Raw genomic sequence first — 15,405 nt, 5'->3', positions numbered from 1 at the left:
CTATACCCAAAACCTCTGCTTGCTCAGGGCGACACTCTGAGAGTAGAGGCTCCCATCCACCACCTTTTTACAGGAACCCTTGCTGTGGCATAAGACTCCTTCAGCCTTAATCGGTCGCTTGAGCCTGGGCGATCGGCAGCAAGTATCCATCCAAACCACCTTGATCCCCCCCCGTAGGGAATCCGTCTGTTACCGATAGGTCTCCCGGTACAGACATCCTTGTCATAGAATAAGTTAGGGCTAGGGAAGTAGGGACTTAGGCCAATAGGATCCCTTGCTATCGCCTCCCACCTTATTTTATGCAGTCTGTGCAGGCACATGCAACGCCTGAGTACCAGTTAATTCCATAACGGTTCAGTCCATTGAGTAATCCAGGTACTCGGCCTTAGCGTGTGGCTGTACATCTTGTATTTGTTTTATTATATGTCTATAATAAAATATTAGTATCACCAATTCCGAACGCAGCTTATAAAGTTTTTTTAAAGATCTCGATTAAACATAACATTGATGTTTGTTATTTCTATACATTATTATCTCACTGAAATTTATTTCGTTTTGTTTTTGTGTTTTATTGCGATGATTAAAATTAGATTATTGGAATACCTTAAGAAAACATGAAAAAAGGGTTGAAGAAGGATTACATTTTTTCAGGCACTCAAAGTAGGTAATATCAAACTTTGCTATCTGATTGTATAAATAACTATTTTCAAATCTACTATAAAAACAAAAAAGACACAAACTAATAACAAACTATTTCAAAAAAAAGGCAAAAAAGCGGCCAAGTGCGAGTCGGACTCGCCCATGAAGGGTTCCGTATTTAGGCGATTTATGACGTGTAAAAAAAAACTACTTACTAGATCTCGTTCAAACCAATTTTCGGTGGAAGTTTACATGGTAATGTACATCATATATATTTTTTAGTTTTATCATTCTCTTATTTTAGAAGTTACAGGGGGGGGGGGGGGGACACACATTTTACCACTTTGGAAGTGTCTCTCGCGCAAACTATTCAGGTTAGAAAAAAATGATATTAGAAACCTCAATATCATTTTTGAAGACCTATCCATAGATACCCCACACGTATGGGTTTGATGAAAAAAAATTTTTTGAGTTTCAGTTCGAAGTATGGGGAACCCCAAAAATTTATTGCTTTTTTTCTATTTTTGTGTGAAAATCTTAATGCGGTTTACAGAATACATCTACTTACCAAGTTTCAACAGTATAACTATTCGGATCTTATAGTTTCGGAGAAAAGTGGCTGTGACATACGGACGGACAGACAGACAGACAGACAGACAGACAGACAGACATGACGAATCTCTAAGGGTTCCGTTTTTTGCCATTTGGCTACGGAACCCTAAAAAGGATGAAGTTCTGAAATAACATTACAGAAAAAAATCTAATTGATAACCTGCTCCTTTATTTGAAGGCGGTTAGAAAGAAGAAGAAACAACAATGCAACGCTTTATCTACTCATAACTCTAAAATAACATAGGTACCTTAACTCAGCGGTTCCTAAACTTTTTTGGCGACGGAACTCGTTTGGAAAGCAAAATATTTGACGGAGCTCCAAATAAATAAATAAAACCGGCCAAGTGCGAGTCGGACTCGCGCACGGAGGGTTCCGCACCATCAACAAAAAATAGAGCAACAAAATCGTGTTTGTTGTATGGGAGCCCCCCTTAAATATTTATTTTATTTTATTTTTAGTATTTGTTGTTATAGCGGCAACAGAGATACATCATTTGTGTAAATTTCAACTGTCTAGCTATCGCGGTTTATGAGATACAGCCTGGTGACAGACGGACGGACGGACGGACAGCGAAGTCTTAGTAATAGGGTCCCGTTTTTTACCCTTTGGGTACGGAATCCTGCGCACTGTGCGCAATAGATAACAAGATAACACAGATATAAATCGTTCGGAAGCGACTTGCAGAACAGATGCGTAGTCCAACTGTTACGGTAGGTACTTTAATTTATTTCATTTGTTTATTTATAGGGGTTTTTTTTGTATGTGTTAGACTGATATTTAACGTTTTTTTTATAGTATAAACAAGTACGATAAATATTTGTATTTAGGTATACATATATGGGTATTCGAGTTTTATGACTGTGATGAATTTAAGTTAGACATCCATGTGTTTTTTAAGTAATCTTTTAAATGTTGAATTTGATTTTGCATTTTTAATATCGTCTGGAAGTTTATTATACAGGTTTGCACCTTCATAATAGATGCATTTTTTACCATAATTTGTTCGGGAGCGCGAAGTATGAGATTATCGGCGTTTCTTAATTTCATTTTTTGTATAGTCCGCTTTTTCCTGAAAGATAATTGAGTATGCAAGTCTTTTTGTAGTATTTTCCGTATACAAGTCTGATAGTGGTAAGTTTGTTTAATATTAAGAATATTTGTGTCTTTGTATAATGTAATTGTTGGCGTACGGAAATCATACCCAAATAGAACTTTAACTAGCTTATTTTGGGCTGTTTGTAACACTTTCAAATTACTTGCGGTGGTAGTGCCCCATATTTCAATAAGGTATTCGATATGCGGCTTGACAAGACTGTTATAGATTGTGTAATGCACTTTTTTAGGAAGACATCGCACAATACTACGCAGAGAACCAGTAAGGGAAGTTATTTTATTTTTTATTTTATCTATATGCGGACGCCAAGTAAATTTTTTGTCAAGTATGAGGCCGAGATACTTTTCCTGATCGACTCTTTTAATTGGTTGGTTATTGAGTGTGAGAGATTCGACATTTGGTAATTTTTTGTTTTTAGGAGCGAATATGATGTAGTTGTATTTAGTTGTGTTTATGGTTAACAAATTGCTTTGGAACCAACTGTTGAGAAGGTCCAAGTCACGCTGAGCATCGCCTAAAATTTCATGTAGGGAATGACCGTAATAAAAAAGGCTTGTGTCGTCCGCATATAGTGTTACGTTGCCTCTCAGGCCAATTTGACTTATGTCGTTAATGTAAATCAAGAAGAGAAGTGGCCCAAGGGTAGATCCTTGAGGCACGCCACATGAGACAACTTGTTGGCTACTTGTAAATTGACCTAATTTCACTATTTGCCTGCGACTTGCGAGGTAGGATTCGAACATTTTTAGTGCAGTAGCGCCCATGCCGACTATGTTCTCCAGCTTTTCCAAAAGTATATGATGACTAATAGTGTCAAAAGCTTTTCTCAGGTCGATGAACACGCCAAGAACCACTTGCTTCTGATCTATACTGACTTTTATTTTGGTTACAAGGTCTATTGTAGCGGTCAGAGTATTTGACAAGAGCTTAAACCCATACTGTTTATCATACAGGAAGTTCATCGAGTTGAGGTGGTTTTCAAGACGATTTCGCAGTAAGCTTTCGAGTACTTTTGAAAGAGCAGGAAGGACTGAAATGGGTCGGTAATTGCCAGGATCTGACTTTTTTGACGATTTGTATACGGGGCTTACTTTTGCTACTTTGAGGCTATCTGGAAAACAACCAGATTCTAGGCATCCGTTAAAGCACTCTGTTAGCTTTTCGATAATGATATCTTTCACACACTTTATAGATTTTAGCGTTATGCCATCCAAGCCTGAGCTGGTGTTCACATCTAGATTGTTGATGATTGTAGTCACTTCTTTTACTGTTGCTGGGGTGAATTCTGAAAGCTGTTTCTGTGGTTTCGAAGGTTGCTTATTAATGAGATCTTTTCTTGATACAGGTGGAATTTGGCTGGCTAACGTTGAACCTTTGGTTGAAAAGTAACTGTTGAAATGTTCGCAGATTTCATTCGGGTCGGTAATCGTTCTTGTTTCTGACTGCAGCTTACTGGGGACACAGGTTTCCTCCACTTTATTTCTTGTCAGATTATTTATTGTTCGCCACATTTTTGCTGAGTTTGATTTACAGTCTGAGAACATTTTGAGGTAGTAAGTACTCTTAGTTTTTTGTATGCTTTCTGCTACTTTATTTCGTTCCTTAACAAAATCATTTCTCTTACTTTCATTGGAGGGGTCTTTCTTATGAACTTTCCATAGCATGTTCCGCTTCGCTATACCGTCGATAAGGTCTTTATTGATCCAGTCTTGTTTTGGAGGATTTAAGATCTTTGTTTTAGTGATTTTGCTGTTTTTAATACAGTAAATTAATTTCTCCTCGAGTTGATGATACTCAGTAACATTACCAATATCTGCATTTTAAACGGTATTAAAAAGTTTACCATAATCTATTGCATTGTAGCTGACTTTTTTCATCATTTTAGGCTCATATTTCTTAAGTCCAAGGTAAACCTGTTTGTGGTCCGACATTGCCGAATCTACTATTGCCATGTGAAACTGATGTTCTATAAGGTTTGTACAAACGTGGTCGATAATAGTCTGAGTAGTTTCAGTTTCTCGTGTTGAGTAGTGCTTGTCTATTTTGTTGAGTATTTGGTAGCCGTTCTCTTCGATAATCTGTTTGTAGTCGTTGGATATCCGATCGGGGCTTAAAAGATTAATATTGAAATCACCAAAGACTAACGCTCTTTTGGATTTATTTAACTGCTGGGAGAGGGTCTCAAGGAATGTTTGGATGTTTGACTGTTCAGGTCTTCTGTATATGACTCCTAAGTCCAATGCAATACGCATCTCTATATGTACCCAAAGGTAATAAGGTAAAGGTTACCGTCTTTGTTCATACTTTGGATTTCGGTATGTTTCAAATTGTTGTGGGCAAATATAGAAACACCGCCACCTCGTGCATCAGTTTTAAAGTTCGAGTAGTGCGTATAGCCTGGTATTTGTACTCTGCTCAGCTCGTCATTGGAATTTATCCATGTTTCGGTCAGAATTATAACGTGGATGAGGGCATTGAAAGCTTTGAGCGTGCATTTTAATTCATCCAGCTTACCTGGTTTCATGATGCTTCTTGCGTTCGCATACAGGTATTTAAATGTTTTATTATTAACTACGATGTCATCATAGTTATTTGTTACTTTGTAGGTGTTCTGTGTTTTTGGTGTATCTGTATTTGTGGGATGTCCAGGGCACCGGTCATGCCGGGTGCCGGGGTTTTCAAGTTTTTTGGTGTCGCTTCAACTATCTTTGGAATGCCTTTGAGATATTTTATAATAAGGTTTTGCTCACCATTTGCTGCAGAGCTGGTTATTGATTTGTTTTCGCTTTTTCTAGCGGCTCTGACCTAGGGAGCCCTAGGGATCCGCGGAACCCACTTTGAGAATGGCTGCCTTAACTAATAATTACCGTTAGTGTTTGTGGTTCCTTATTTGTCAAAATGGTATGAAACGCTACTTTTACATGACCGTCATATTACACAGCATTTGGTTAACATCACATTACTTATTCACATAAGAAATAAACGTTGGTAAGATGGAAAACAAAATGAAAGTATGTTTAATTTCTGTAGAGAACATTTTAGTAAAAAGAGCTAAGGTAAGTAAAATAAGAGCTTGAGGCGAGAACTTAATTGCCGCCGGTTTCTTGACAATAAGTGTCAAGTGCTGCAGCCCGCAGGTGCCTACTGCAGCTATAAATAAACTTGTAAAATCTTTCCCTGCATGATCAGGTATATTTTTGAAGTGAAAACTTCTTTAGCGGCGCTGTGCACTTTTTGTGATGGGGAAAAAATGTTAAACTCGTAACAGGTGTCACGTGACCGTAAAACGTAAGACGGACACGTGACCTGATCGAAAAAATGTTACTTCAATGTCATTGAGTTTTTCTTTATTGATTTAAGTGCCATCTAGTGAGTTTAGCTCTAACTGGTATTCATATAACTCGAGTACTAATAGTGATGTGCTTAGGGGTTTCAAGCAATGCGACGAAATAACGCTAGATGGCGTTAACCTCAATTATACATAGTGCTGCAGACATTTTGCAATAGTGATTGAGTTTTCACTTCTGCCGGCACTCCCTGAGTGCAACCCGTTGTTTTTTTTTTTACTGAATGCTCATATTCAAGCACTTATTAAATTTTTAGTAATTTATTCATATGTACAAATTACTAAAAATTTAATATGTATTACCGTATACAAAAATATAAATGATATTAAAATGTATGGGTGTATGAGTTTTCGCCCAATATTTACATCTTACATCATATCTTATATTTTTTGGGCAGAGTTTTTTGATAATCTTCACTCGTTCGCTGCTGCTACAATGCCACAATTGCATTTATATTTTCACAAACTGTTCTACGCTTATTATAGTTACTAGACGGGCCCGATTCTCCGCTCGCGTAGATGAAATAAAGAATACCGACATTATTATAAGTTAAATACCAACATTATTATGTATTCAACCCTGCCAGGGTTCATAACTGTGATATGGACTTCTTATATTTATAACCGTTATTTGGATAACTTAATTCGCAAATTTCTCAATAAATGATGTGATTTGATAAAAGGCAAGATTGTATTTATTCATCTACATACGTAGAGTATTTATTTAAATTGTTCAGATAGGTATTTGTGAATACCTCGGCCGCTCCGATATATCTGACGGTGACTGTTCAGCAAGAAGAAAAAAATCCTACCTGGTCGAGTCGTATCGTATTTTTACGCGAGAAAACAGTTCCCGAATTGATTATATCTCTAAAGTCAATAAAGTATAATTATCAATACCCATTATTACGGGCACCATCCCTTGGACCGATGGACTTCATATTAAAATATTAACTTGCTATAAACTTTGTATTTTTGACCCTTCTCGGCAGCCCGTTCCCCGGACGAATGGCAATGTTTGCCGAAGCCGTGAAAGTCAATCTGAATAATATAACTCAAAAATAAATTTAAAACAACATAATACAAATTAGTAATTTTGATAATAGAGTAAGACCAAAGAATGTCTGCAGCGCAATAATTTGACAGCAAATTAATAGATAGGTGGAAATCGGCCTGTTTTGAGAAAAGTCGTCGACATCTCTTCTAAATACCTAAAACTGGTATGGATGTGTTCCTCGTGATCTCTAGAATACGAATTGACTGGTTTTAGTTTATGGAGTGGGGGACGGGTCGAAAAAAAGGGGGGCAAAGATGGCGGCCGACCATCATTGATATTTGTTCACATCTTGAGTCCTATGGGACCGATCGGTTCGTGTGAGGTGTCGTTTGAAAGAGTATTATTACGTGCTATTATTGTTTCATAATAACCGTAGTCATAACTGTAGTCGTTTACAAAATATTTTAAAATATTTGATTTTATACCGTGCATGGATGGCATAAGTACTGATTAAATATGCGTCTAACTCAATAAATTACAACAATACCGCAATTATTTTATTACAAAATATACGAGACATTTCATTAGCTTACCAAAAACATAAGTTTTATTGGCGTATGATATTATATAACCAAGTAATAACGAAATTTGTTCAGCATGGGTCACTACGCACCGTCGCGTAAATGGCGGGCGACCGACGTAAACTTTTCATTATTTCTCGGGTTCTATTTTATTGATCAATTGGTGATAGGTACCATTTGAAAGGTTATTAAACGTACAATAAATGGTTTCTAATAGCCGTAGTCATAACTTTAGTAATTTACAAAATATTTTAAAATATTTGTTTTTTTAATTTTGAATTTTGTTCAGCATGGGTCACTGCGCACCGTCATATAAATCCCAACAAACAATTAGGCGACACTTAGCTCCTATTTTCTTACCTAAAGACAGCCTGGCTCTAGAATAGCTACATCTATAGTCTTAGTTTACAGTTTACAGGCTCTGGTGACATAAAAGTGTTTAAAAGGTTCATCTAAAGATTTAAGATCTTTTGGGCGCTATATATGCAATATAGCGTTAAGCTGCTATTATTATAGCTTATAGCTCAAAGTGAATTGAACAACCTTAACATCTATATGAGTAATAATATGCAATTTGCACTTAAGGTTCTAAACGTGTGATAAAGCCTCCTACTTATAGCTTTTTATATCGCAATCGCTACTTAACTCTCTTGTATGACTTACAGTCGAACAGAGAAGTTATGAGTCGCTATTATAGATCTAAGATCATGTAGTTACTGACGAGCGTTATTTAAATACCGTAGTACATCTTATAACTGTCAATAGAGTCATACTTACAAGCTAAAACTACAATATCAAACGCCAATGAATCAATAGGTAAGCAAAAACTATAAATTGGACCGTAAAATAAAATAGTAAATAAATATAATATAGATAGTTTACTCAATATTGACCTTATTTTACTATTACTATACTTAAAACCGGACTTCACGGATAGTTATTATGTGGACATACGCTGCTACTCAAATAGTAGTCACTTATTTTGCATCCTGGAGCGTGCGGCGACAAATATCTCTTTAAAACGCCACAAGCCTCAGATCTCACTAAAAAGGTGATTTTAAATTATTAACTACCGAGTGGGTTTGAAAACGTTTTATGTGTAGACGCGTGAGTCAAATAACAACACAGATATTAAGTACTTTATATGCAGTAGTTTTGCAATCATGAAAGCTACGAACTTAACGATGTTATGAACCTAGAACTGGGCTTTTGTCAAAAGAGTCAAAACATACTTAAGTTCCCTGTGATAAAAAACAAAACAAACAAACCATCATTTATATCGATATTTTATCATTTTGGATACCTACATTATAAAATGTACTGTCAATCAAGAATATAATGCTGCTGGTCTACCAGGCGTTCGCCGCGCCGTGTGTTTGCTTGCTTGGCGAAATTGGTCCTGGCATACATATATGTTTATAGTTGTACGGTGACTAAACAATATTTTTGGAAAGTTAATAAATAGTTTGTTGATTTTATTCTAAAAATTTCACGCTATATTTACTACATTATCTCTTTCTCAAATTATTTCAGTCACTAAGCAAACCTCTAAGGTAAAAATTAAACATTTTCTTTAATATTTTTAAAATGGTTATTTTGGGCCTCAGATTTCAAACAATCGAGTATTCACAGAAAATTTTATATGCTTGCAAATGGTATCCACCATGTATCAGAAAAATAGAACCCGAAATATAATGAAAACTCAACGATGGCCGGGCTCCGTTTACGTGTCGGTGCACAGTACCCATGCTGAACAAAATTCATGATTACTTAGTTATACAACATTATAAAGCAATAAAACTTATATTTTTGGATAGCTCATAAAATTTCCCGTATATTTTGAAAACATTTATTGCGGTTATGTTAGTTAGAAGCATGTTTTACCAGTACTTATGTCCATGCACGGTAAAAATAATATATTTTCAATTATTTTGTAAATGACTACAGTTATGACTACGGTTATTAGAAACCAATTATTGTACGTTTAATATTCTTTCTAATGTTATCCATCACCAATTGATCAGTAAAATAGAACCCGAGAAACAATGAACAGTTGAGGTCGGTCGCCCGCCATTTACGTGACGGTGCGTAGTGACCCATGCTGAACAAAATTCATCATTACATGGTTATATAATACCATACACCAATAAACCTTATGTTTTTAGAAAGCTAATGTAATTTCTCGTATATTTTGTAATAACATTAATTGCGGTAAAGTTATAATTTATTGAGTTAGACGCATGTTTTGTCAGTACTTATGCCATCCATGCATGATAATAATCATATATTTTAAAATATTTTCTAAACTACTACAGTTATGACTACAGTTATTATGAAGCAATAATAGCACGTTTCAAACGACACCTCAAACGAACCGATCGGTCCCATAGGACTCAAGATGTGAACAAATATCAATGCTGGTCGGCCGCCCACTTTCCCCCCCTTTTTTTCGACACGTCCCCCTCTCCGTAAACTAAAACCGGCCAATTCGTATTCTAGAGACCACGAGGAACACATCCATACCAGATTTAGGTATTTAGAAGAGATGTCTACGAAAATCGTGAAGGAGTAAATAGGTAAATTAAACACAAGTCTTTAATTTACCTCCAGACTATAAAAAACTATATATCGCAATGTTCTTTAGCAGTCAGTAAACGTCATTCACTATGTTATGTGTTTGTCAAAATCGTTTAAATATTGGTTGTGTTTTGTGATGAACGGAAAAAACATGGTGAAACCTTACAAAACCGGCGTGCGGGAGTTACTTTCCGCGTGACGAATAATTTTACACCAGTAAAAAATCAGCACGAGGCGATTCAAGCTCAAAAACGACAATGTTTACAAAATTTGTAGTTGATGACGGGTGAGTGGAAAGAAACATCTTAATACTTGCACCATATTATGTAGATCATGGTCTAATAAAACATGGTCTTCTCTTCCCAGAGTGTCACTTGCCTACGTCACAATAACATTGCCACTTTATTTCAACATAACATGTTACATGGGTACATTATATCTATGGTTAATAAGTTAAAATATTTCTTTATAATTTTCATTTATTTGTATTTTATCTTAAATTTTACAATAACACGTCATTTTTAATTATTCGTTAGCAATATCTTCCGATTCATGAAAGAAATTTCAGACGTTCGGGTAATTCTGTTTACACTACTGGCAACACAGGATAGCGCTGTCACATTTGACAATCCGCCATTTTGTCCCTGACCGTCATCCTTGTCGAACGCGTGTTAATTGTTATTTCCTTCTCGCTCAGTGTCAGCAGTCGCAGTGTTTTCCAAACTTTTCACGTCGTAAGCTTAGTAATTAATGTTTTGTTACGAAAATGGTTGGCTGTTCTATTCGGAACTGTAAGAGTAGGGGTGAAAAGGGCAGTATAGATTTGTTTTATTTTACTATGTTTCTACATGAATAACTTAAAATTAATGCCGTTAAAATAATTTTCACCGTTGGTTAAAATTCTCCCACATTTTAAAGTTTGAGAACCTGTAAACAGCATGATGACGTAGGCAAGTGACAGTTAGGTCATTCGCGAATCTCGGAAGAGAGTACCAGGCGGAGTATATTATTATACCATGATGTAGATAATATAATATTGGTTTAGACTAAGGTTTCACAGGAAACTGAACACACCTAATAGGTATAGGCATACTTACTTACTACATACTTATGAACTTCCTTTTAACATTTCGAGAAGCTCATTGGTACTAGCCGGGTTTCGAGCTCGAACCTACAAGCTCCATGCTTGTGCTTACGGTATGGGTACCTACTAGTGAAAGCTAAAATTTATTTTTAATATGTGACGTTATCTATGAAAAGGGACCTTATTGTCGATGGCGCTTACGCCATTATTAACGATGCTCCGATATAAATACAATGCCGCGCGACGTTGTGCGGCGTAAGCACCATCGACAATAAGGTCCCTTTTCATAGAGAATGTCCCATATAATGTTTATTGTTTTAATGGCGGTTTATTTAGTTTTTCCGAAAACCGAATTTCGCAAATTGCGGGCTATTTTCTTTGGCAATCTAAATACGCCTTGATGGGAGTAAAAGAGAAAGCAATTTGCGAACTTCGGTGTTCGCGGTAGGCCCTCTGTACCTATTTACCACTAGGCCGTCGCGGATATTACAAAAGCTCAATAATTTTGATGATGCCAAATGTCACATTCTCCCAATGTTATTCATCAGTATTAGTATATGTATACATATTAATAGTGACATTTATTGTTGGAATTAAATTTATTTAACCATAATGCATAGCTTAATTTTTTCATAGACGGTAAATATGGTAGAAAATTCACAAGTATCAAGACTATTTAATCCTTTTTCTGTGGTGTTGTCACATACTGATTTTTAAAAACTACTTTTAGTTTAGCGCTGCAGACTTTCTTTGGTCTTACTCTACTAATATGGCATAAGGCACTTGTATGGGCATAGACTAAGGTTGACATTGACAGCACTTTTCATCTTAGAGTCTGTGCGGAAAGAGAAGAATCGTGGCAGAAACGGGAACTAACATTTTCAATTTTATATGGCAATCAAACCTTTGACACCTGTCTTGTAAAAAGTAAACAAACTTCTGTCATTGTATATTTTTATTAAGCAAGCAAGTTTTATGTATAAAATATTTTCAAAATACGATAAAACCGTAGATAAAACCACAAGAATAATTATATTTAACATTGTTCGGTTTTGTCAGCGGGAAGAAAACGGCTAAAAGCCGACTATCGACTTACAAAAAGTCGCGGAACGTGTTTCCGCTATTCACGGGTATTGATGTTGTATTTAATATTAAATAATTACCTATTTAATAAGCCGCCTAAATAACTTGTCTCCGGTACATAATCGGTAAGTATATTCATTAGAAATATATTCATTTTCATAAATATGCAGGTAATCATGATCTTTAAAATAACTGACAAATAATCTTGATACTTCCCATTTTATGCATATTTATATGTATTTTTTTTTCAGGATTGAGTAAAAGTACCTACTGTATCTCGAATAAAAGACCGCTATGTAGGTGATCTGCAAGAATTTGTAATTTACGTGCCGGATTCAAGCATATCCAATACAGATGAAGATAGTTCTATGAGTGTCCCTGGTTGTTCTGAAGCTAACTCAAACATAAATGACATTGAATATTTTAATTCAGACTACACAATTTTATGTATTAATGTAATTTACGGTAATGTTTCGAATTGTAATGACTTTAATAAATAATTATTCAAACTTCGATTACAAAGAACTTTATCTAATATTTTTTTTTTATTTGTAAGTTTGTTTACTAGATTCTGTTAGTTACGAAATTATATTTCATATTTAGCAGTGACTTTTCGGCGAAGTAAAATATCGTGAGATGAGAGCACCGGACATATCCCAATAAGGCCTACCTATTTATGCTCTATTTTTATATCCCAGATAGTAAAATTACAGTTCTATTGCCCAATTTCTACCCGATCTACCCGGTTTTGTATTAAAATAACTGTTGGACTGCACAGATTAGGCAGTATATAAATGAGACTCTATCTTGTTTGGTACTAAAATGACAGATTCTTAACTAGTTTTAGCAGTTTTGTCAATCGCACTGTCACTTTTTAGTATCTGAGACATAAAAACAAGAGTGTGTTTTAAAAAGAAAACTAGTGCCTCCGCTAAATCAGAGGATTGAGTTGACGAGCCGACACCACCACCAGGCTCCGTTTAGTAAGCCGTGGCAAAAAACCGGAACAAAAGGATTTCAAGTATCATGACCTTTAGTGTCGTAGGTACTATAATCACGTGACCAGTGTTGTCAGCATAGCAAAAACCATAAAATAGCACTGGCGCGCCCTCAAATCCCACGACTCTTCACTTTCCGCACAGACTCTACTTTGAAACGTACGAAACCAATCGAGAGTTGCCAAGAAATGGCTGATCGTCGTAAAATGAAGATTGTTATGAAATTTTATTTTGATTACTTATTGTAAATTAAATACGCAGCGAAAGCGATAGTTTTTATGCTCTAGTTTACCCTCATATTTAGATAATAGATTTAAACAGTTTCTTCTTATCATACGTGCGTCGTATTCGAGAAACGTGTCAAAAACTTTATTAGAAATTTGTAAGGCGCCATCTCGCTTCTTCCCTCGTTTTTTATCCCCTTCTGGTTTTTCAATTATATATATATATAGATAGATAAAATGTCATTCAATAGAACTTGCTAACTATGTAAACAAACCGCCATACTAAAATTGACACTAAATGTCAATTAACTAGTAAATTTTGTTTACATAGTTAGCAAGTTCTATTGAATGACACTTTAGATAGAATGTGATCTTACCAAAAAAATACTTGTAGTAACAATTTTCTACTTTAGGTAGTCAGGAAGACTATCTACTCTAAGCACTGAAAGTTATTTTTATATGGGCCTGGGAGGCACTTTTCTGTCAAAAAGGCAAATACACTACAATAAAACATCTCATCCGAAGTCGATTACAAAAACGTTACCTATAGATATTGTGAATAGACAACGTACCTAAGTAATAAGGTATAATTTGGATTATATGAAGGATATTTTTGGCTTTTATTTGACTCGTGTGTTACTTTTATGATTTCTTGACAACAAACAAAATGTGCTCAACATTCACATTGGTTCTTTGTATTTTTTATTTTCATTGCAAAACGTATAAAAAAAGTAATAAGTTTTTGGCAAAAATTTCATTTTTAGTACAAGCTTTTTCTGTAACCGAATTCGTTGCAGATGGTAACATGTAATCAAATATGTTTGTTATTAGGAATTATTGACATTTTATTAACCTATTGTTTTTATTTTTCTGTCTTAGGTATGATGTACTGACAGTTAGTTTTAGAATTTTATTTTATTGCATGTTATTTTTAATTTTGTAAATATCTGTTATTCAAACACAATTTATATTGTAAATAAATGAATAAATAAAGAAAAATGTATCGCTGAATGTACTTTTTTTACGACAGACAACTAATACTCATCGAGACATTTCTAAAAACCCCTAACACAATTAGGTTGCGTTATTTCATCACAGAGTTCCTATGGCCACCTCCTGTCTCCATCATCAGATGAGTTCGGTAGTACCATATTATTGTATTGTCATCAGAACTACATACAGCTGCCAATTTTCATGACGCTACGATTCTTGGAAGATGGTTAAATTAGTTACCTTAGATTAGATTCCAATACATAGTTATTATACATACAGGTCGACCTAATAAAAGCTTGTTAAAAACAATATAGTTCATGGATTCCCATACAACATCTCGACCACTGACAATGCACAATAATATTCCATCATTATCCTTGCCTTATCCCATTTACTTGGGGTCGGCACATTTTTGGCGGTCTTTTGTCATATCCGGCGTCAAGCCCTGCGTCAGTAGGTCTTTTTTGATGGTCGAAGCCCAGTTTGTCAGCGGTCGGCCCCTTCCCCTTGAGACTCCATCACTTTCGGTTGTTACACTCCTTGTAATATGGTCGTCGCTACGGCGTTGGAAATGTCCGAACCATCGCAATCTGCTTTCGCGCATTTTGTTCCGAATGTCTGCGACTTTGAAGGTGCCTCTTATGTAATGTAATGGACCCTATAATGGACGTGGAACCGGTAATGGGACATAAAACCACAAATCCTCTAAAATAAGTATGTAAAAGTAGTTTATAAACACTGGCAATATTTTACCATAAATAAGAGTCATAGAGCTGTTTAAGTTTGACTTTTTATTAATTTCGGTTACTTTTTAAGAAATTGGCGCCAACCGAAAAGTTGTCGTGTCACTGGAAAAAATAACCAGTAAGAATTCTTAACAACTTCGCTAAGAGAGATGAGTTCATATATTACATTGTAATTAATTATTACTTGGTGTAAACTAGAATGTGTTTTGTTAATTGCATTTACCATGAGATAAGGTATACAACTCATTATGTTGTGACTCTAGAGATGTATAAAAAATAGTGGTATTTTGCCCAATCCCATTATAGGAGCTGTAAAACTGCATACCTCCTATGATGGGATAATTTACATAATGATGCTTGCTATGGCGTAATTTCATGTTTAAACAATACAGAAGTATAATGTAGTTACT

General features: G+C 35.4%; 1 protein-coding gene across 2 annotated transcripts in view; it reads right to left on the bottom strand.

Moving 5' to 3' along the window:
• LOC134660794 (diacylglycerol kinase eta) overlaps positions 1–15,405 on the bottom strand; it is a 186,667-nt gene that overhangs the window by 90,047 nt on the left and 81,215 nt on the right. The window lies entirely within an intron of this gene.

Source organism: Cydia amplana, chromosome Z (genome assembly GCF_948474715.1).
Source record: "Cydia amplana chromosome Z, ilCydAmpl1.1, whole genome shotgun sequence".
Classification (NCBI taxonomy): domain Eukaryota; kingdom Metazoa; phylum Arthropoda; class Insecta; order Lepidoptera; family Tortricidae; genus Cydia; species Cydia amplana.
Note: the sequence above shows the minus strand (reverse complement) of the source record. Positions and strands in the feature narration are given on the sequence as shown.